The sequence below is a fragment of the Leucoraja erinacea genome, chromosome 13 (genome assembly GCF_028641065.1).
Source record: "Leucoraja erinacea ecotype New England chromosome 13, Leri_hhj_1, whole genome shotgun sequence".
Lineage (NCBI taxonomy): Eukaryota > Metazoa > Chordata > Chondrichthyes > Rajiformes > Rajidae > Leucoraja > Leucoraja erinaceus.
This window is the reverse complement of record NC_073389.1, coordinates 26,829,662-26,854,727: the sequence shown is the minus strand read 5'-3', so window position 1 is coordinate 26,854,727 and position 25,066 is coordinate 26,829,662. Positions and strand designations below refer to the sequence as shown.

The following is a 25,066-nucleotide window of genomic DNA, read 5'->3' as shown; positions in this document are numbered from 1 at the left end:
AAGTGTCCAAATAATATTCACAAATAATTCACAATAAAACATGATTTTTAAATCTCATTTACATCAATTTATAGGCCAAATGGAAGGAATTTAGTGTTCAATTGCTGTAAATTAAAGTAAATTTAAATCAGCTTTCTAGTGGGTTCCTGTGAACGCGCTGGTTTAGAACGTTCACATTGCGCTGGATTTGTGCCCACAAATGCCCAGAAAAATACTGCGGGATATAAAGAGCCCAAAATGAACTATTCGCTATAGAAAATTTTATATACAGGGTTCTTAAGAAGCCCCTTTTAATGTAAAAATAAGGTACATACCTTTAATTGTTTGCTTTATAAAACCCTGGGGCTGCGAGAGGTTGCGGGTTGAGAGAGTGATTTTTAAACTACTATAACTATTATACAAGGCCATAAAAACTAATAATACCTTTTGCGACGGGGTCTTCCAGCGATTTTCCGTTAATGATTTACTAGGCTGAACATTTTCGATTGCAACAGCCTAGTAAAAATCGCGTTTTAAACCCGCCCCCTCTAAACAGCGCCAGAATCGCGTACACGGGGTGGGGCAGATACTCAGACACGATTCAGGTAGGTTTTGTAACATACCTATATATACTGTCTTCCAATTTGGAGCACAATCATTCACTGCTATTCCCTGCCCTTGTGCATATGAAATTGATATGCTGCCACTTTTCTTTATATTTCATGGATTTTGTTGACAAGCCTGTAATGTGGTGATTTATCAACTAGTGCCCCCAACAACCCTCTTTATCAAAAGCTTGGATGAGTTAATAAGCATAATTTATCTTTATCAATCAGTGTTCTATTTCCTTTATTAATCCACACTTGTCCAAGTAACTGAATATCATTTCGAGTAACTGCCAACTCCCAAGATTCATTAAACAAACTATCCTGTAAATGCTGCTTTACACCATTCATCCTTCCTGCTTGCAGCAGGATTTTCTTTGTTATAGACGGATACAAAGTTCCTATTTGGAACCTTCTTGCATAGGGCAGCAAATTGATGCAGCGGTAGAGTTACTGCCTTACAGCACCAAAGTCCCGGGTTCGATCCTGACTACGGGTGCTGTCTGTACAGAGTTTGTAAGTTCTCCTTGTGACCGCGAGGATTTTCTCCAGGTGCACCACGTGCTCCATTTGCTCTGGTTTCGTTCAACATCCCAAAGCTTTGTAGGTTAATTGGCTTCTATAAAAATTATCCCTAATGTGTACGATAGAACTAGTGTATGTGTGATCGCAGGTGGGCATGGATTCAGCGGGCAGATGGGCCTGTTTCCTGTATCTCTAAACTATACTAAACTAAACTAAATCTTATGCCTCCATGTTTAGATGTAGTACTCTGCTGATTCAAGATCAGTACAAAAATCTGATGTTACTACCTGTTTACAATTTATAGACTAGTTTTCCTAATGTACATTAGTGTATATTTATATTCTGTCTTTTCCCCACTTTTCCTCTTATTTTCTCTTCCCCTCTGATTTTTCCAAATACAGTCGGATTCTTATTAGCATTAGCAAAATGACATCTGTCAAAGACCAGATTTTTCTTTTTTATCTTACCCTGTCCTCCTTTATTATATGCTGGCTCTGGCTTTGATTGCCTTGTCTTTCACTGTCATATGCATACAGTATATATAACATCTCTTTAACAACCATTTGTTGTTCATTTATAGTTTTGCCGTCTTTGATTCCAGAAGCTCCTTCAATTAAGTAATTTTACTTCTAATTACGTGGTCCTTTTCTATAATTTAAACCTTACAATATGAAGACTACTGTTGTCTAGATTATACCCCACTGTTATTTGCTTCACTTGATTCATTTAATTCTCCCATACCAGATCCAACAAAGCTTCCTTGTTCATTGGATCAGCAACAAACTATTAAACATGTTCACACGATTCTAAGAGGGATTTAAAGACGCAAGATTCTGAGAGGATTGATAGGGAAGAGGTTAAGAGGCCTTTTCTTTTATCTGGCGAATCTAGAACAAGGAAGCATTACATCAAGGAAATATAGACAACATCAAGATTGCTGGAGTTGCAAGCAGTGAGGAAGACTACTGTATACAGGAGGATATTGATCAGCTACATAAATAGGCAGAGAATTGACAGGTGGAGTGTAACCCAAGCATGTGTGAGGTGTTGTAATTTGAGAGGTTTAATGTAAGGAGAAGGTATGTGTTTCAATACCCTTAACAGCATTGATGTGCAGAGGGATCTTGAGGTCCAGGCCCATACTTCCTGAAAGTGGTAAGACAAGTACCTGGTGTGGTAAAGAAGGAGTATGGGCATACATGCCTTCTTCAGTCAGGATATTGAATGTCAGAGTCAGAAGTCATGATGCGGCTTTATAAAACTAGGCTGCATTTGGAGCATTGCATGCAGTTCTGGTCGCCCCATTACAGGAAGCATGTGGAGGCTTTGGTGGGGGGGGTGCAAAAAAGGTCTATCAGAATGCTGCCTGGATTAGAAGGTATTAGCTGCAAGGAGAAGTAAGTCAAACTTGGATTGTTTTCTCTGGAAAATCGGAGGTTCAGGGGAGAATTGAATTGAATAAATTTTAATAGCCAAGTATGTATACATACAAGGAATTTGCCTTGGTACTTTGCTCGCAAGTAACAACACGATATACAGTAAACAATTAAGAATAAAGCATTATAATTTAAACATGTGAAGAATGAAATAAAATACCAGGGCAAAAGGAGGCTACAGAATTTTGGTTGTTGAGTAGAGCTACTGCTCGTGGAAAAAAAGCTGTTTTTATGTCTGGCTGTGACTTTGACAGTCCGGAGTTGCCTTGCAGAGGGAAGTGCTTCAAAGAGTTTGTGGCCAGGGTGATAGAAGTATATAAAATGATGAGAGCCATAGATAGGGTAGACAATCAGAACTTTTTTCACAGCCTGTAAAAGTCAAAGACTAGAGAGCATAGCTTTAAGGTGAGATAGGCAAAGTTTAAAGGGGATGCGCGGGACAAGTTTTTTACACACATGGCGGTAGGTGCCTGGAACGTGCTGCCAGGGATGGTGGAAGCAGATATGATTGTGGTGTTTCAAGAGGCTTTTAGTAATGCACGTGGTTATGCAGGGAATGGAGGGATCTGAATCAAATGCAATCAGATAGAAATTAGTTTATCTTGGCATCATGTTCTGCATGGACATTGTGAGCCGAAGAACCTGTTTCTGTGCCGTACTGTTCTACATTCTATATTAATTAGTAAGGTAAGAGAAATTTATTTGCACAATCCCACAAAGGGGATTTTTCACACAAAGGGTGGTGGGTGTATGGAACAAGGTGCCAGAGGAGGTAGTTGAGGCTGGGACTATCCCAACGTTTAAGAAACAGTTAGACAGGTACATGGATGGGACAAGTTTGGAGGGATTTGGACCTGTGGGCAATTTGGGTCGAAGGGCCCAGTTTCCACACCGTATCACTCTATGACAATCTTTTGAATTACCTACTTCATTGGCAACAATTGAGAATATTGAAGGACAAGATAGATTTTTAAACCCTTAAGGCAACTTGGGGATATTCTGACTGGGCAGAACAGTGGCACAATCTCAGCAATGAAAAGTAGAGCTGGCTTAAGAGACCCTGTAAACTGCTGGAAGTCATTTTTATGTTTTTATTTGCATAGGAAAACAGCCATCATGCATTCTTCCCCATCTTTATCCTGTACCATATTGCTATTGTAGTCTTCATTAGAATAGTTGAAGTCCAGTATTATCATTACTTACAGTTCTTCAACATCTCTATTGTTTCCACGCATATATTTTACTTTGTAATCCTTCCTTTCTTGGGGTTAATCTTAACTTTAACCATATGGTTTATTTCCCGCACCATCACGTACATCCTCTTTTGTCAACAATGCAATATTCTTCTTTTATTAATATTTCCAAGTCTATATCTTCTCTGAACATCTTGCACCCAAGAATATTTAGTACGGAATCCTACTGCTCTTCGAACCAGGTCTCTGTGGTTTTGCAATATATCACAACCTTTTTCGTGATTGCAGTTTGCTGACTTTATTTACCACACTTGGTTAACGTACATCTACTGTATTGTTATCTTCTTTAGAATTTATTGTGTTCTCTCTCAGTCTAAATCACACTGTTGCTCGTTTCAATCCCCTCTTATGCACCGTGTTTCTCCTTTAACTGCAAATGCTAGTAATTTGAAATAAACAACTCAAGTGGCATCTGTGGAGAAAGGAATATTACCTGACATATTGACTCAGTTTCTCTTTCCCCAATTGCGGCCTGATCTTCCGAGTGTTTCTGTTGTTTCTCCTTTTAATTAGCTACATCCTGGTGCCCATCATCTTATGGATGTGGATAACCACCCCGACGCCAGATTAGTGAACCTATCTCCGAATATGTCAATCCCAGCCGGTATTAGTACAACCCATTCAAGCTAAATATATTCCACTTTTCTGAGAGTGTGCCTGATGGCCTAGGAGTCTAAAGCCTTCCCTCCATCAACACCTCCTTGTCCATAAATTTATTTATATTTTCATATTTCTGTGCTTACTATCACATGAAACCAGAACACATATTCAAGAAATTCATACATTTGTGTTCCTATGTCTTAATATTTCTCCTGCTTCCCTAGCATGTGCTTGCTGGACTTAATTTATCTTGCTGCCATAGTGGTTGGTAATAATAAAGACCATTATTTCAGGCTTACAGGGCTGGATTCTGTACAGACACTATGTTTGGGAGGATAGCAGAAGAACTTGACCCAAGGAGACAAAATATGTTCCTGCTTATTGCTATGGTGCCTGCCAACCCTTAGATTAGGAGGTATTGTATAATGCAAGGCAGATAACCAGTGGCGATGCTTTTTCTCTGGAAAGGAAGTTTATAACATGCAACTGTGGTGATATGCTTACCCTGATAAGGGCAGAGAAAACTTGTCATGGAGTTAAGCAAGTGCCAGAGCTATCACACTGTTACACTTGCGAAATAATCAGAGGTCCAATGGAATACATATATTCTCTGAGGCAAAATGTTTATTTCCTCAGGATATTCTGCTCATTTTCCCCATCTTCCATCAAATAAGGCAAATTCCGTTTTAATTACAAAGGTATTCCAGTTTTACCAATGGGTGTTATATATATCTGAGGTATACAGCAGCATATTGATCACCAACAAAATGGTCGGAGAAATGACAGATGGAGTTTAATCCGAGCGAGTGTGAGGTATTGCACTTTTGTAGGTCAAATGTATAATTAATTACATCAACAATTAATGGCATTACCCTTAACAGCATTGATGTACAGAGGTATATTGGGGTCCAAGTCCATAATTCCCTGAAAGTGGCAACACAAGTAGATAGTGGTAATGAAGGTATATCATATGCTTTGTTTCATAGCTTGGGACATTGAGTATAGGAGTCAGGAAGTCCTGATGCAGCTTTATAGAAACATAGACACAAAATGCTGAAGCAACTCAGCGGGACAGCCAGCATTTCTGGAGAGAAGGAATGGGTGACGTTTCGGGTCAAGACCCTTCTTCAGACTGATGTCAGGGGAGAGGGAGATACACAGATAAGGAAGTGTAAGGTGTGAAAATAGGACAAAGGGAATGGAGATCAAGGAAAATCTAGAATAGATTATCGTTAGCTGAGAGAAGGTAACAACAAAGTAAACAGATAAAATGTAGTCGGAGATAAGAAGATTGGTCAGATAACTAGGAAGGGAAAGGATGGAAAGAGAGGGAAAGTAAGGGTTATTTGAAGTTAGAGAAGTCAATGTTCATACTGCTGGGATGTAATCTGAATAGGATGTTGGTTCGGCTACATTTAGGGTATTGTATACAGTGTTGTATACCGAGCGAGGTCGCGGGCGGGCGTGGACCCGAGGACCTGAGCGAGGCCGCAGGCGGGCGTGGACCCGAGGATCCGAGCGAGGCTGTGGGTGGACGTGAACCCGAGCGAGGCCGCGAGCGGACGTGAATCCGAGCGAGGCCGCGGGAGGGCGTGGACCTGAGGATCCGAGTGAGTCTGCGGGCGGGCGTGGACCCCTAGTGAGTCTGCGGGCGGGCGTGGACCCGAGCGAGGCCACGGGCGGGCGTGGACCCGAGGTCCCAAGTGAGGCCGCGGGCGGGCGTGGACCCGAGCGAGGCCGCGGGAGGGCGTGGACCTGAGGACCCGAGTGAGTCTGCGGGCGGGCGTGGACCCCTAGTGAGTCGAGGCCACGGGCGGGCATGGACCCGAGGTCCCAAGTGAGGCCGCGGGCAGGCATCAAGTAGCGATGTTACAATAACTACCTTCAGCGGTGCTGCAGTTCTGCCACTGTCTGTGTACGCGACTTTGGCGCCTTTAAGGGGGGGGGGGGGGGAGGCGGGATTAAAATGACGTTTTCTCCTGCCTGTCGGAATCGAACTTTCTCAGGCTGTTCAGAAGCTGCAGAAAAATCTTTCCGAAAATTTGCGGGACAATTTAATCCCTGGAGTAAAATAAAAAGCTACTTCTAATGCCGTCAACGCCTACAACGGGACGGATCTCACGTAGTGGACAAAACATAAGGTAAGTCGTCTATTTTACATATAAACTTGCTTCTTAGGAAGACTTTAATCCAAATTTCATTGGCGAAAATGTGATTTTGGCCCCATACGAACCGGCAATGTTTTTCCTACCGATATGGGGTTCAAATTCACTGCGACCGCAATGTTCCAATCGATCACGTTCCACAAAACCCCCCTCGCAAGATGATTAAAGTGCCCATTAATTTACGGGAATTAAACATTAAATTTCTTTGGCCAATAAATTCATGACAATGAAATTTAAAAATCATGTTATATTGTGACTTCTTGTGTGAATGTTATTTGGACACTTAGGCTATTTCAAAATGTTAACCTTTTCTTAAGAAATGGATAGATGCTTAGATCTAGTAATTGAATTTTGTAATTAACTACAATTAGGTAACTAACTAATTATATGCTTTAATTTCAGGTCATCCAAGTAAGATTGTTTCATATTCGTTTCAGAATGCTTCAATCATTAATAACTGAAAATTTCATTCAGTTCTCTTAATTTTTAAGAAAGTTATGGGCTTTTGACTGTCCTCTATCAGCTTTTGAGTTAAATCAATGGAAAAGCAATAGGGAACAAGATGCTAATTTCCGAGTATGAAAATGGCCATAACTTGTTTAATACTGAAGATATGAAAGTGAATTAGGTGTCAAATTAAACTTATTTTTATGCTTTATGCGATGGGATAAATTGCAGACTTGAGTTTTAATATCTCAAAATGTTGTAACATTGCTACATCAAGCAGTCAAAATGAAGCATCTCGACCGTTGGGGAGGTGGTGAAGCGTTTGAGGAATGTTCTGGAAATACGGCCCTCCCCCTGACGTCTCTCGAAGCTGGTGGAATGTTCTGTGTGTAAAATGGGCGTCGACCCGAGCCATCGTGCCCGCCCACCACATTGTGACATCATCAGTTGAAGCTGGTTGAAGAATCTGTGTGAAAGTCAGTTTAAAAGGCAGTTTTGTCTTTTTTTTAAACTTTAATCACCAATATGTCGTGAAATATAGCATCAAAGCTTAAGTGAACCTGATCACTGTGTAGAGGGGAGAAATACGAGTCAGAATATGTAATCATTTAAGCGTTACCGTGTAGCGTTTTGGCAAAAATATACACACACACACACACACACACACACACACACACACACACACACACACACACACACACACACACACACACACACACACGCACAGGGAGCAGCCACACACACACACATATAGAAGACACACACACACACACACACACACAGACACACACACACACACACACACACACACACACACACACACACACGCACACAGCCACACACACACACACACACAGACACACACACACACACACACACACACACACACACACACACACACACACACACACACACACACACACACACACACACACACACACACACACACACACACACACACTGAGACTTATAGATATAGAGATGTGCGAAGCAGGTTTTTTGCACAGAGGATGGTGTGTGCCCGGAATGCGCTGCTGGAGGTGATGGTTGCAGCAGGTATGTTAATGGCATTTGAAATATTTGTGGATAGGCATATAGATATGCAGAGAATGGGGGAGTATGGGTTATGTGCAGGTAGATAAGGTATGGTCTTGGCATTATATCCTCGCACAGAAACTAGGCCGAAGGGCCTCTTCTTGTGCTGTGCTATTCTATACCCCAAATCTTCCAGCTATTGATGCCACACAATTAAAAAAATAGATCAAGGCACTACACTACTCACAGCCTCTTGTTTCAAAATGTCAGTGAGGAAATGACACCATGTTTTTTATTGTATCAGTGCTTTAATGGATAACAAACATTTGTCCTGTGCTCAGGAAAAATAGGGAGCTGGATATTGGCAATCTAATATTGCAGTACATCATCCATCTCATAATGTAAAGCATACTTATGATTATTTTGGGCATTGGTAGATGCAATCAAGTTGCAGTACACCATGATCACCTATTTTTTCCCAATGACTCCCTCCATAAATTGGCACAATTTAGAAACAATACAGAATAAACAAAATTGTTTATGATTTTTATTAGATGCTTGATTTAATTTATTGAACTATCAAATAATTCATATACAATATAAAATTACAATTAAAACACAAAGTACAGGTGCACAACCTTTTATCCGAAATTCTCGAAACCGAAAAGCTCCGAAACCCGGACATTTTTTCCAGGATGTCGTCTGCACACCAAAGCTCGCGTTTGGTGCCAAACTTGACCCTAAACGACCCACGGTCAACCCAGGCCTGTACTACTGTAGCGGCTGCCTCCTCCCCGGAGATCGGGGAGACACTTAAACATCTGTAAATCATTGCTTAAATGTTAGTCAGTTAGTTTGGAGGGCTTTTATGTGGTGGTGGGGGCGGGTGAAGGGGGAAACTTTAATTCTCCAGAGAACTTTAATACTCGCACGCAGCCCCAGCTCCGCGATGTTGGGAGTCGGCGGCCACAGCGCTCCGAAGCTTACCGCACGGCGACCCGGAAAGGCATTGCCCGCTCCCCGCTGGTATTCCAGCACTGCGCCACCACCGACTCCCAACATCGTGGAGCTGGGGCTGCAGGGCCAGGGATCGATTTCGCCGGGGTCTGAGCTCCAACCGGCGCCGCTCTTGGCCGGAAGCCCGCAGCCCCAGCTCCACGATGTTGGGAGTCAGCGGCCACAGCGCTCCGGAGCTTACGGCACGGCGACCCGGAAAGGCATTGCCCACTCTCCGCCTCTCCGACCAGGTAGGGGACTAAGAATTAAAGTTTCCCCCTTCACCTCCCCCCCCCCCCCCTCCCCCCACCACATAAAAGCCCTCCAAACTAACTGGCTAACATTTAAGCAATGATTTACATTAATTCCCCGGTCTCCGGGGAGGAGGCAGCCGCTCCAGATTTTCCAAGCCGCCCGCGCTGTCTAATCTATGCTAAAAATATTCCATTCCGACATCCGAAAAATTCCGAAATCCGAGAAGTGTGTGGTCCCAAGGCTTTCGGATAAAAGGTTGTGCACCTGTACTTGTGTTATAACTTGAGAATAAGCGCTCAACCAAAAAAAACGAGCTCAAATCCAAAATATTACCTGACTAAGTAAATATACCAACTTACAATAAATTATTCCGTATACAAAAAACAGCTACCTACATATTAACTAGCTCTTAGAAAAAAACTGATCCTGTAGATAGATGCAAGTATAACAAAAACATACATATATATATATATTTTTTATTTATTTTGTCTTCTCTCTCTCTCTCTCTCTCTCTCTCTCTCTCTCTCTCTCTCTCTCTCTTTCTTTCTCTCTCTCTTTCTCTCTCTCTCTCTCTCTCTCTCTCTCTCTTTTTTTCTTTCTTTTCTCTCTCTCTCTTCTTTCTTTCTCTCTTTCTTTCTTTTTTCTTTCTTTCTTTCTTCTCTTCCTTTCTTTCTCTCTTTCTCTCTTCTCTTTCCTTCTTTCTTTTCTTTCTTTCTTTCTTTCTTTCTTTCTTTCTTTTTTTTCTTTCTTTCTTTTTCTTTCTTTCTTTTTTTTCTTTCTTTTTTTCCTTCTTTCTTTTCTTTCTTTCTTTTTTTCTTTCTTTCTTTCTTTCTTTCTTTCTTTCTTTTTCTTTTTCTTTCTTTTTCTTTCTCTTTCTTTATTTTTCTTTCTCTCTTTCTCTCTCTTTCCCTCTGTATTTCCCTCTCTTTCTCTCTCCCTCTCTTCCTCCTCGCTCTCTCACTCTCTCTTTCTTTCCCTCTCTTTCTCTCTCTTTAGGCCCTGTCCCACTTTCCTGAGTTACTCACAAACTCTCTCTCTCTCTCTCTCTCTCTCTCTCTCTCTCTCTCTCTCTCTCTCTCTCTCTACAGCCCCCCTCTACCGGACGTACTCTTGCTCTCTATCTTCGCTGCTCAACCTCTGCTGCCGAGTCGACATATCTAAGCCTTTGCATTTCACAAGCCTCATTCATTAAGTTCTCGCAAAGCACCATCGGTTTTTATAAAATACACTATCCGCTGACTAACTGACCATAACACTATATCAGGCCTCAAACTAGAACTAATTATTTCCTGCAGAACAACAAGCTTTCCTCCCAAATCATTATCAAAGTTTTAATTGAAAATTGTCACCTCTACTTCATTTTTTAATATTACTTTAGATTTTGTATGGAGGTTGAGAAATAAAATCTGATATAATTAAAGTCATACAGTAGAATTGTCTGCTAAAAATTCTGTATTCATTTCTTATTCTAGACAGGTATTAGTGCAGTGGTGACTAATGATTATAGATTCAAAGTTTGAATCTAACACTTTTAAAAGCATCTCACTGGTTAACGTTTATTTCTTAATGTTTTTCCTAACATATCATTCATCGGTGTTACACTTATGTGTGGCGCATGAATATGTTGTAATACCTGTATCTAAAACTGACTAAATCTCGAAGACAAAGAGACCTTCTAGGGGAGGTTAATGCAAAGAAGATTTCCATCTACTGCAGTATAATGCATGTGTGAGAGAGTGTTGCTAATTCTATGAGAGACCGCATCTTTATTATTACTGGCAACAGCTACTGTACTTCAGAATGTGAAGATCAGTATTAATTTCAAAATTTCCAGAACCTTCTTTACAGATCAAATTTAGGTCAATATTACACATACCATATGTCAGACATTGCTTCATGTGAATTTGTAAATATTTCTGTTAATAGCTATCACCACTGTTTCTTCTGTGATGCCATCTTTAAAATATCTGCAAATCATAGTTTAATGGCCTTGACAGTCCAAAATGTTTATTGCACATTCATTTAACTCTTTGTTGTTAATGAATCACCCAACACCATAACACTTCTCCATCCCCCATATGAATATTCTCACGTGTTCCACTTGACCTACCCATTTATAATCTCCACAAGTAATCTTCCCACACCATGATTAATTCCCACAAACAATCCACCGTACCTTTTCCCCTCCGCTCATGGTCTCCCATTTTCATGCCTCAATCATGTCCTGGGCCGCTGTTTGTATGTTTTCCCAGTGACTGCGTGGCTTTTCTTCCGGGTGCTCCAGTTTCCTCGCACATCCCAGAGATTTGCAGGTACGTAGGTTAACTGACCTCTGTACATTGTCCCTAGTGTGTAGGGAGTGGATGAGAAGTGGGATAACATAGAACTAGTGTGAAGAAGTGATCGATGGTCAGCATGGACTCAATGGGCTGAAAGGCCTTTTTCCATGCTGCATCTCAAAACTAAAAAAAAGCAATCGCCTTTACTATTACTCCTTGTCTCCCGCATGATTATCAACTTCATCCAACAGCCCCCCATCCTCCAATCTCATTAGCAACATTCTTTAATCTTCATCAATTGCAGTGGTAGTAAATTATGAAGACAATGCCTTTGTGTGCCTTAGAGACTGGGGGTGGAGGTTTTTACAGAAGAAGTCTGCTACAGAATTGTCTTTCCATGTGTGTTTAATGTGGTTTTTTTCCCACTTGCTACAATGCCACAACAAAGTTGTTTCTGCATGAGTTCACTGCACTTTGTTCTTAGGTTTATACTTATTTTTTTCTTCAGTTTTTCTCTTTAACCAAAACTCCAACAGTCCAGCATCCTATTGTTTGGAAATTCTGATGGTTTAGCATCTGGCTCGGTCATTAGTTAATTAGCCGAGGATTGAGAGTGCAGATGGGATTTAGAACCAGAACTGGGGTTCAAGGGGGCCGTCGGGGCTGGGGTGTAGGCAGGGTGTGCAGTCAGACTGGGGACGGGATCAGGAGCATCAGTGGCAGGAACATGGAGCTGGACCCATGGAGCAGTCTATTTAAAAATGTGCTCACCAAAATTAATGGAAAATGTATTGTCTATCTATATATTACTAAAACTCTCATCTTGTTTGTTTGCGAGTCTACGTGTCTGTCTGTGTGTCTGTCTGAGTGCCTGTCTGCGGTTCATGCCCTGAATTACGCCAAAACGGTACACGATAGCGTTACAATTTTTGGACCACCTTACTCACCAATCATTTGAAGTTGCAGTGGTATTTAGCAGCTATGATGTCACAATGGGATATAATTTACATAAACAGCCCTTCAGCAGGGTTCCACCCACAATGACATCACAATGGAATCTAATTTACATAAAAAAACAAAACAGCAGCTTCCACCTCACAATGACGTCAAGGGCGGTAGGGAGGGGAGAGATGTTATGAATGGAGGGAGGGAGTGACTGAGGGTAAGGGAAAGGAGAGGTGAGGGAGAGAGGAGAGGAAAGGGGAGAGAAGAGGGAGGGTGAAGAGGAGGGAGAACGAGTGTTGGGGGATGAGGGGAAACGAGTTGGGGGGCTATGGGTGAGTGGTGGGAAATTGCGTTGGGGGAAAGAGTGAGTGGTGGAAACGGGTTGCATTGGGGGAACGCGTGAGTGGTGGAATATTGCGTTGGGTGAACGGGGCCCAACGGGTCCCACTTGGTCTAGTACTACATTAAAACGCGAACAAAAGTGAACTAAAATCATGTTTGGATATTAATTGGAGCAACATCCAATAATCCAGAAAATCTGCTAGTCTGCCAAGGGTGTCAGATTATCGGAATTTTACTGCATTTGTTCTGGTGGATTCTCGCAAGCAGAGTCTATTTATCTCCCCATTGCTAAACTATCTATTCTAAGGGTATTAACATTGAATTAGACAATTTTAAGTAACTACATAAACCCTCACCCCTCCTTTTTTCCCCAATCCCATGTGCTCTACCTGGACTAGCACCTATTTGTCCCTTCCCACTCCTCTTCCACCTACATTCCTTCCTCAACATGCCTATCAACCACCCTCCCCCCTCATCTGTATCCACCTATTACCTGCCAGGTTTTGGCCTGCCCCTCCTCTCTTCCAGCTTTCATTTCCCTACGCCATAACCACAATCAGTCTGAAGAAGGATCCTGACCCAAAACGTCACCTATTCTGGAGATGCTGCCTGTCCCGCTGAGCTACTCCAGCACCTGTGTCCTCTTTTCAAAGGGTGATTGTATATACCAAACTCCTATTAAAATTATATTCTGAGAGGAACTTAGTCCAGAATAATTTGAAATAATCTCTAATTTTACTACTATAATTCCAGCAGATGAGTCACCCTGCAGGTTTCATTAATTTTGCACCAGTCGTGGCAGGAGGGCAGTAGAAAACCTGCAAACATTTAGATATACTGATGACTTACTGGATAATTATCTCCCATTAAAAAAAACCTCAGTCTCTGTGCTAACCTAGCTCATTTCATTTAAGGCAGCAGATAGTTCTTGGCATTAATCCTCATTAACCTCAGTCTGGGGAAATTCGGCAAGTCTTCCCAGTCCTGATTGCTATCTAGTGGTTCATAAACATCAAATTATGACATAATCAGGCACTGCTACAATGCCTGTTCTGAATTGCCTGCCTAAAACTTTCAGGTTAGGACACCCATCATTGTTTTCAATTCAACCATCTGTATCCTTTCGCTAAACACATGATGATCATTAAAAACCATTTAACCTTCTTAAAACAATATAACCCATGAAGAAAATGGGTGGAGATCCAGCTTCAGTTGTGAGTTGTCTTCTTATTGAAGTCTTGCAGGAACAGGATACAAGATAACATAGCATCCCCATACTGACCTTTCTGTCCTGGGCCTACTCCACGGTCAGAGTGAGGCCAAATGCAAATTGGAGGAACAGCACCTTATATTTTGCTCGGGCAGCTTACAACCCAACGGTATGGTATTGACATCTGTAACTTCAATTAACCCTTGCTTTCCCTCTCTCCATCCCTCCCCCATCCTAGTTCTCCGACTAGTTTGACTGTCTTCCTGATTTAATTTTACTTTGTATGCCTTGTTGTCAACTTCCCCTACCTAACAGTGATCTATTCTACATTTTCCTTGAACTTCGTCCCCTTTGATCTCTCATCTTCACCTTACCCTTCCATATTTCTCGTTTCTCTCTCCCCTGACTTAGTCTGAAGAAGGGTCTCGACCCAAAACGTCACGCATTCCTTCTAACCAGAGATGCTGTCTATCCCGCTGAGCTACTCCAGCATTTTGTATCTACCTTCGGTGTAAACCAGTATATGCGGTTCCTACCTACACATCTGGGCAGTGGGTAGGTGCTATAGGCCTGCACGGGAAGGTAGACACTCCCGCCCCCACGAGTCTCGGGCAGATGGGGCTTGTCAGCCTGGGAAGGCAATTCATGTAGGAGAGGGAAAACTCTGATTTAAAACCTCCACTGCCTTGTGGCCATATCCAGTCATGGAAAAGGCTCCAGGAGTAAACCTCAAGAAAATCCGGAGTCGGAGCCCCTAAGGCAGTTCGTCATTGTCTACAACCTCGCTCTGGCAGCTCCTGCGACGGCGCTGGTGCTAAATTGTAACGGCCCTGCTGTTCCTTTGGATCGATCAGCGACGTGGAGAGGGGGGACGTGCTGCATGGGCAACTGGTTGTCCTCTATATGACATCGCCCAGGCTTGCATCTGACCAGGATGCATCACCCATGGTCAGTCATGACCGAGGAGGGCCTATTACCTACACATAGCATTCTAAGTTAGTTTCACCCATTGAAAGGTGAATCAGTATCTGGGTCTTGTTATTCTCTGTAGCTGTGATTTGAAGGAAATGAAGATCGGGATTCAGTATCAGGAGTGCCTCAAGGACTATAACCTGTAATTGCTACATCCAAATTTCCAAGCCTTTAACAGGATTTAAGCTACAGTACAATCCGGATAATCTGCTATATCATTGTTTGGAAAGCTCAACAGCTTAGCATTTGGATAATTGGGTGTTGTTTCTTATGCTTCATATGTACTGGGACCCTGTTTCCCACATTTCTATGAAATACCAAGACTCAATTTCCTACACTTCCTTTAAATTCATTTGGGCCCTTTCTCTCATGCTTCCTTTAAATTCACTGGTGCCCAGTTTCCCATGTCCTTTTAAACTCACCAGTTCCGATTTGCCATTCTTCCGTTAAACTATCAGGGCCATGTTTCCCACGCTTTCTTTAAACTATCAGAGCCCCCTTTCCCACTCTCTACATTAAACCTACTGGGTTCAATGATAAATATGTTAAACTACTATGTACAATCTAAAAAAAAGTAAACTAGGCTTGCATTTATTATTATTGTCACTTCAGGTACAGTGAAATGCTATGTCTTGCACACTATCCAATCAAATCAAATAATACCATACGTAGATACAATCAAACCAAACTCAAGTACAATGGGTAGAGTGAAGGTAAAGACACAGAGTGCAGAATGTCGTTCTCAGCACTGTAGTTCACCAGTTCCAGAGACAAAGTCCAATGTCTGCAATAGGGTGGTGATGAATCGGACACTACTCTAGCTTATGGAAGTACCGTTCAGAATAGAGTTATATAGTCATACAGCATATGACAGATATACACCATCTGCTTCTTGTCAAAATTATAATTAACCTATTGCAGCATTTGATAAAATGGGAACGTTATATCCTTCTGCTTTAATGGCCTACGATTGCTGTCCGCCACACAAAAGTAACTCTTTTCAGAAAGCACCTCATAGACAACTGGTCAACTCCCAACCTACAAGAGCTGCAAAGTCTCCAATGTTTATGGATATGCACCTGTAAAGAGCTCTTGAATTCTTCACTAAAACAAGAACCAAGACTATTTAATGAGAATAACCAGGAGATTAAGTGCATGAACTGCCAACATAAGATATGACTACATTGGAAGTGCCATCATTCTTTCAGGGAGCTGTACATGCCTTGAAAGCAGATGGATTGCGAGAGCAAAGGAAGCTCAGCTTGTTAACAGCCATGACATATGTGGATTTTTATGTGGGCTGTTATGGCCATCCCCGTCTCAACAATATCCTTCCTATTCATCAGAAGGATTGGCTTCATCATCACTCAGTGGCCAATATCCCCAGCACTGAGGCCCTAGCTAAACTTGGTTGGCTACATTGGTCATGCCCAACTCTGGCTCCTGAAACAAATATGGTATTCCAACCTCTGTCATGGAAATAGATTACCAGGCAGACAGAGGCAACGTTTAAAGGATGTACTCAAAGCCTGCTTGAAGAAATGCTAAATCACCATGGATTCCTGGGAATCTCTAGTCCCTGATCACTCCAAGTGTAGATTGAGCATTCAGGATGACGCTGAGAACACCAAGGCCATGTCGGAACCACGCGGAAGCCTTGAATATATACTGTGCATTGATATACCACCTCACAATCTACTCACCTGTCTATTCCACCAGGTACCTCCTACCCCATCGGTGGAAGAGTCTCACAATGGCTTCACCGACTGCCTCAGAACCCTACAAAGCCAATGTGGAAGCAAGTCATCCTTTGTCCAGAAGGATTGCCTAAGGGAAGACAATGTTCCACCATTAGATAGGCCTGCAGTGAGCAGATGTTCGGTAAAGGTCAATTATCTAAAAAGTTACTTTCCAACTCACACCATTCCATTATTAGAATAATTGATAAATAACTGGTGCCTTCTAAAATTGCTGACCATCTTTTGAAACATTTTTGGGGCATTACATATGGCTAATTCGAGTTCTGTGGAAAAGGAGTTTTGTGTCCTACCCCCGAGTCCTGTTGGTAAACAATGTCTCTGTGTTGTTGGCATTGTGTTTCAGATAACACAGTGCTGTCTGTTAAGTGAGCTGGAGGCAAAAGTCTTTGTAGAACTACAGATCTCTCAACACGACAATGAACATCGCAGATTTGGTAAGAGAATAATCCTATAATATGGTGGAATATTAGAACTTGCTGATTCTGTACAAATTAGAATTCATGAAAATAAAAATGGTTGTTTATTTATTAAAGGATGTTCCCATAACCTATGTGAAATAACCTGTAAAATACTTCAGATGTCAGTGCCGATATCAAAATTGATTGTTTAGGATGCTTATTTGTTGAGTTGTAACTATATTGTTAAATTCTTTTTTTCAGTCATTTTTTATTCCCTAGTGAGGTACTTGTACAATAAAACATAGCTGCAGTATTGTTGTGGAAGAAAGAAAATCTGTGATCCAAACGGATAAATTAAGCTCCTTAATCCACATATCGTGCCTTGAGAAATACCTTGTGGACGTTTTGCTGTTTCCTCACAGCTCCTAGGACCCAGAGTTTACACCTAACCTTCTGTCTGTGTGGAGTTTGTATGTTGTCTCATGCCACCGAGTGGGTTTCCGCTGGTGCTCCGGTTTTCTCCTACATCCCAACGACTAGCTAGTTAGCAGGTAATTAGCCACTGTAAATTACCCACAGTGTAGCTGGCAGGTAGAAGAATCGTGGAAATAGTGGGTACATAGGAAAAAATAGGATAAAGTTAAAGGAAAAAATAGGAAAAGGGTATTAATGGGATAGTTCGCAGAGGTGACATATGTGGGCCGAATGGCTTTTTTCTATGTCATAATGAAGTGTAATATGAAATTTGCAGGTTTTGAAGAAAGGGCAGGACTGATAAAATATATCATAGAAGTATTATTAAAAGATTAGTAAAATTGTGTACGAAATAATCCAGTTGTAATAAATATTAAACCAAGCAAACCCTTGTCACAAATCTTGCAGCGTGCATTTTTGTTCCAAACTAGCCATGTGACATCTACTTGGTGTTTTTGATTCACCTTGCTGTGGGATCCTGAGAGGGCAAGGGCATTTCATAATCAAAGCTAGGAAGTGACAAATACAGTATCATTAATTTCTCATCACTGAGCCATCATGATTTTATATGTTTATTTCAACAAATTATCTCCTGCTGTCTGCTGCAATTAAATCATTCATGTTTAATAATAATAATAATAATAATAAATACTTTATTGATCCCCTCAGGGAAATTCAGATGTCCAGAAGCCCCCAACCAACAAACCCACAGATTCAAAACGAACGCAGACAGAAAATACATAGAATACACTGTGGACACTACTTAAAAAGACCAATAATTAACAATTAAAAATTAAAAATTGCAAGAATGCATCACCCTACAGCCTAGCGGTCCGAATTATAAAATCTAATGGCTGCAGGGGTGAAGGATCTCCTGAACCGCTCCGTTCTACAGGGCAGGGAGAGGAGCCGGTTGTTGTTCCGAGTGCTCTTTTGACTCTCCAGAATTACATGGGGTTTTTTCAGGATGACCTGCACCTTGTGCCTCATACGCCTCTCAAGCACATCCATCCACATGTTTGATTTAATTTACAGATATAATCTGAGACTTTAATATTAAGAACAATTCCAATTGTATTTCTATGATTTTTTTCAAAATATATCAGTTCATATGTTTGTATAAAGTTTTTGCTTGTTTCAAGCACTCTCAAAGCATCATACACAAATTGCGACATGGAGTGATTGTGTGGAATTGTGACCACGGTTCAACAATGTTTGAGTTCTTGATTTCAACTGAATAAACACGAGGAATTCTTAAATGGACAAAAAGGGATTTTTCTATCCCTTCTAAGCTTTCTGAATACTAGTTATGGAATTCCACTTAAAGAGAGGTGATAAGAATTTGCTTGTATAAGAATTTCCCGATAGTTGGGAGAAGAGGCCTAAAAGTGTAAAATATTTTTAAAAAACAGGGATAATCTAAGATAGTTTAGCATCCCACAGATGGTGTTACTATGTCATGGGTTGAATGAAACATAGCAGAATAATATGCATGGATTGGCATAATTTATGTTGTAGATGGAGTTTCTGGTACATTGGTCAAATTAATCAATTTGTGAGAATGCCAACAGAAGTAGAATGCTCTTGCTTTTCAAAGCAAAATTAGCAGCATTACTAATGATAATGAATGATCATTGTATTACACCCTATTGATCAATGAACTTCCTTGAATTTCTTAAGATATTATGGAGAAAAGTATACAGAGACCTTTTCAAAAACTGTGTTTTAAATTCAACATGTTGATAAATCTCTTCAGCTTTAGCTTGTGGTCCGTGATGTAATCTGAACCATCTCTGTTTCTGTCTTGTAACACACTCTGGCCTCTGTTTCATCTATATTTAGTGCTGGCACTTGTTGCATAAATAGTACAAGCGACACCACTCAAGTAGATTATAAATAATAAACCACTTTGATGTTCGATGTGACAGAATTCCCATCAATTAATGGACAGTGTTGACAAATATGACTGGTTAGTTTTTAGTAAAAATAATCTATTTGTCAAAGTGAGGCACCATAATTTTCTAAAACAATTTTTCAGACTAAAAGTACCTTTCATTGTCATGGACAACAATGGGCAGCATAACTTTATTTTGGATGTGAATGCAATAGTAAATCAAATGAAAGGACCCTCCTCTAGGCCCACAAACTTTAGCAAGTTGAAGAATTGTTGTCTGGATAGTTGCATGATGTGCCTGAGCAAGGATGTACTGCCTCCAGTGTTTGCCACTGGTCAAGGCGTTGGTAAGGCCATGTTGTAGTGTTTCCCTGCTGTAGAAAAAATGTTAAGCTGCAAAGAGTGCAGAGAAGATTTATGAGGACGTTGCCAGGACTTGAGGGTCTGAGCTATAGGGAGAGGTTGGGCAGTCTAGTATTATTTCCTTGGATCAGAGGAGGATGAGAGGTGATATTATAGAGGTGGAATGACCGGAATAGATAAGGTAGATGCACAGAATCTTTTACCCAGAGTAGTGGAATCAAGAACCAAAGGAAATAAGTTAAAGGTGAGAGGGGAAAGATTTAATAGGAGTCTGATGGACAACATTTTCACACAGAGGTGGTGGGTATAAGGAATGAGCTACCCGAGGAGGGAGTTGAGGCAAAAACTGCATTTAAAAGATATTTGGACAGGTACTTCGATAGGAAATGTTTAGTGGGATATGGGCCAAAGGCAGGCAAGCGGGACCAGTGTAGATAGGGCATCTTGGTCGGAATGGGCAAGCTGGGCCGAAGGGCCAGTTTCCGTGCTGTATGATCTACAGTATGACTCTATATCTTTAATTTTTGATTAAAAAAAATTATTGTACTTTTAACCTTGTGTTTTTCTTTTTTTTTTCCTTCTCATTAGTGCTTATATATCAGTTTATTGATGTCTGTTTGGCATCCCATGAACAGTTGATTAAGTTTGATGTAGAACAAGTTCATTTCCAACTCCTTTCATTGCTATCTTTGACTGCCACACTACATTTTTGCATAAACACCATTGACCCATACTTACAATGCACTTTGTGTCACCAGCATTTTGTTGTCTTTAAAAATAGTTATGCAGATTTATTGAATTGGATACTAACTAATTAGAGAAATGCTTTACATTAAAAAATAAAATTTGTGATATCCTTGTTTTTCATACCTCGTTATTGTGCCTTCAAATGCCGTATTCTGTCACAACATTCATGAAGTTCTCACGGTCCAGTGTACAGTTCACATGCTGAACAGTATAATACTGACAAGTTATAACACCTCCGGATAAGTGCAACAGGATTGTAAGAATGTGTTCACTGCAAGGTAATTGCCAGCTGTCATCATCAAAACCCATTGCGAAGCTTATATAGGCAAATATTGCCAAATTCTGCAAAGACCCATGTAGAATTTACTTTATGTACTTCAATATAGTTTGCTCTTCTGTGACTGATTGAATCTTGGGTCTCCTTGCCGGGAGCAGTCTGAATGTCAATGTTCTGGGAAAGGGAATTATTTTGAGTTATAACAGAATGAGGTGAGCCTTCTGCTCTTTCTGAATATGCATCAAGAAAGTTTTCTTCAAAAGCTCTTACATGTCATTGGAGATCTCAAGTAATGGTTTATCAATCCTAAGAAAACCTGTCTTCTGGTACACCTCACACTATCAAATTTGAGACAGGCTTGAGACCCTCACATTTGCATTTTCCTGACACATTAATTAGCCCCAGAAATTGCTGAAAAAAGTACCCAATTCAATGTCTTGTTGTAAAGCATTGATTCCTGAAAATGACCCAGAAAATGGTTGAATAAAATCCGATTTTTACTCTTGTCAGGTGTCGCAGGGAGACAAGTATGGCTAAAAGATATGACAGTAGAAGGACTGATAAGGGGCAGGCAATATTAAACATGAAAATATATATTGTGACAATTTGAAACTGAACTTCTTGTCAAACAAACTGATGCTTTGCCAACAGATTGACACTGGGATCAGTGAAAGAATGTAAGTACTTTGCCAATTTGTCTATCACACCTATGGTTCCATGAGCCTCACAGATCACAGCACTTATTGCATGTGCCTCAGATCCCAACCCCATCTCCACAGTTTCATTGAAAGAAGTACAGTTTACAATGATGGAAATAGGATGTTCTGGAAATACTCAGCAGGTCACATAATATATGTGGAAAAGTGGGCAGGTGCTATTGACCTGCAAGGGAAGGTAGACGCTCCCGCCCCCACGAGACTCGGGCAGATGGGGCTCATCAGCCTGGGAAGGCAGTCCATCTAGGAGAGTGAAAACTCTGATTTAAAACCTCCATTGCCTTCTGGCCATATCCAGTAATGGAAAAGGCTCCAGGAATAAACCTCAAGAAAAATCCGGAGTCTGAGCCCTTAAGGCAGTTCGTCGTTGTCTATAACCTCGCTCTGGCAGCTCCTGCGACGGCACTGGTTCCAAACTAATGGCCCTGCTGTTCCATTGGATCGATCGGCGACGTGGAGAGGGGGGACGTGCTGCATGGGCAACAGCCTGTCCTCCATATGACATCGCCCAGGCTTGCATCCAACCACACATCACCTTCAAACCTACACCTACAACCTAGAGAGGACACTCCAGCTTCGTCTGCGGCGTCGACACAACACGCGGAGCAACAGTTACCGGTTATTAGTTATCGCGAGATTGGTGTAAAGTGAGGCGCCAGGAGTTGCTCCCGACTGGGAGGGATTTTTGGATCTCACTGGACAGCTACCGCCCGCCTCAAGCTGGGCAGCCCCCAGCCAATAAGGTGCTGTCCCGCCACGGTCTGCTATCCTCACTGGGTGCACGGGGATTAGGAACCATCCGAACAGCAGATCCCAACCTTCGCACCTACCAACAAAAGAACACATCAAAAGAGACCAGCTCTAAAACTGGGAACTTGGAAAGTCTGGACAATGATGACCGGCCTTTCTGAAAACCTATAGGACATCAGTGATTCCAGGAAAATAGCTGTCATAAAGGACGAGCTCAAGATACTCAACGTAGACATAGCCACCCTTCAGGAAACAAGGCTGGCAGACTCGGGCACACTGAAGGAGAAGGAGTACACGTTTTACTGGCAGGGGAAAGACTTTGACAAATCCAGAGAGCACGGAGTAGGCTTCGCAGTAAGGAACAGCCTGCTGAACACGGTGGAACCAGGCAGTAATGGCTCAGAGCGACTCCTGACTCTCCACCGCAACACCACCGCAGGCCCAGTCACTCTTGTCAGCTTGTATGCCCCAACACTGTCCTCCACATCAGATACAAAGGACGATTTCTATGAGAACCTTGAATCCATCGTCAGCAGATTCCTCAGCAAGGAAGAACTTGTTCTCCTGGACGACTTCAATGCCAGAGTGGGCGCAGACCATGAATCGTGGTCTTCCTGCCTTGGGCAGTTTAGTGTGGGCAAAATGAATGATAACGGACAGCGACTGCTTGAACTGTGCACCTACCATGATCCGTGCATCGCCAATTCGTACTTCCAGACAAAGCCCCAGCACAAGGTTTCCTGGAGGCACCCACGCTCAAAGCATTAGCATCAACTGGATCGGATCCTATTCAGACGTGCCGCCATCAAGAACGTTCTCCACACACGTTCCTGCCACAGTGACACAGCCCACTCCTTGGTGAGTTGCAAGATCAGGCTGCAACCAAAGAGCTTTTACTGTACCAACAGCTGTGAGCCCCAGGCTGAGTTCGACAATCGTTTGCCTGCTTCTGCTGCTGTTGGAGGTGAGACGTTGCGTTGCGCCAGGGTCTTGGGCCTGTCCCACTTTGGCCGTCAGTTACGCGACAGGCCGGTGGCACGCGAAGATTTTGTTCGGTACTAAGTCCCGGAACGCTGCGTGATACCGCACACAACTCCATACCACTCTGCGCTTCTCAGTGGGACCGGCCCCGCGCGGCCACACGATGCCCGTGCTCCTCAACGCGACGACAAGGTCGCGTAATTTGCATGCCGAGGACATGTAAGTGGGACAGGGCCTTTACTGCTTCCTTTGTATGAAGTCCTCTGCCAGTGCTGGCAAGAAGGAGCTGTACCGCAGGACATGAGGGATGCCACGATCATTTACTCTCTACAAGAACAAGGGCGAGAGAAGCGACTGCAGCAACTACAGAGGCATCTCCCTCCGCAACATCGTTGGCAAGGTCTTTGCTCGGGTCATCTTGATCCGCCTGCAGAAGCTGGCAGAACGTGACTACCTAGAGTCACAGTGCGGTTTCTGAGCTGGAAGCTCAACAATAGACATGGTCTTCTCCCTTCGCCAGTTCCAGGAGAAGTGCAGAGAACAGCAGATCGCCCTGTATGTTGCTTTCATTGACCTCACCAAGGTGTTCGACCTCGTCAGCAGAGATGGCCTATTTAAGTCTGATGGACCGTTTCTATCGAGCTTGCAAGGAATTCGGGCTGACCATCACCCTGAAGAAGATGAATGTCTTGGGGCAGGATACAGAGGCGACGCCTGTCATCTCCATCAATGACTACGAACTCATTGCTGTCCATCAGTTCACGTACCTCGGCTCCATCATCACCGACAACCTTTCCTTGGACACAGAGATTGATAAGAGGATCGGGAAGGCAACTACAACTCTCGCTCGCCTCACAACTCGAGTGTGGACCAACCCAAAGCTGACAGTGAAGACAAAGATAGCAGTCTACAACGCCCGTGTCAACAGCACGCTGCTGTATGGCAGTGAGACATGAACTACATATGCCAGGCAGGAGAGAAGACTCAACACCTTCCACCTGAGAAGCATCCGCCGTATCCTGGGCATATCCTGGCAAAACAGAGTGTCCAACGCCGAGATCCTGTCTCGTGCTGGCCTTCCCAGTATGTACACTCTACTCATGGCTGGGCCATGTCCACCGCATGGAGAATGGCCGTATTCCAAAAGACATCCTCTATGGAGAGCTGACATCTGGGAGGAGAACCACCGGCCGCCCCCAGCTACGTTACAAGGATGTCTGCAAGAGAGATATGAAGGCGCTCAACATCGATGTGGAGTCCGGGGAGAGCCTTGCAGCTGACCGCATGAGGTGGAGAGGTACCCTGAACCAACATCTCAAAACGGGGGAAGAGAAACTTGAACGCAGAGGCAGACAAGCGGACACGGAGAAAGGAGCGCAGCAACTTCAACAAACCGGAGACCCCACAGAAATGTGACCTTTGCGACAGAGACTCCTGCATTAGTCTCTTCAGCCACAAGCGACGCTGCTCTAGCCGAGGTTTGGAGCAAGCAGCCAACAACTGGGATGCATCACCCATGGTCAGCCTACACATTACAATGATGGTAATAGAGTGTCCTGGAAATACTCAGCAAGTCACATAATATATGTGGAAAAGGAAATGGAGTAAATATTTCAGATTGTAGATCTCAGTTTTACTGAGGCATTTTTGACCTGAACCATT

The 25,066-nt window shown here is 42.5% G+C and overlaps 1 long non-coding RNA gene across 1 annotated transcript; it reads left to right on the top strand.

Annotated features, from left to right (window-relative positions):
* Positions 1 to 7,910: 7,910 nt before the first annotated feature.
* LOC129702728 (uncharacterized) lies at positions 7,911 to 23,482 on the top strand. The gene is made up of 3 exons (XR_008724427.1): positions 7,911 to 8,066; positions 17,148 to 17,238; positions 18,346 to 23,482. It is a non-coding gene; the product is annotated as an uncharacterized LOC129702728 (long non-coding RNA).
* Positions 23,483 to 25,066: the final 1,584 nt, after the last annotated feature.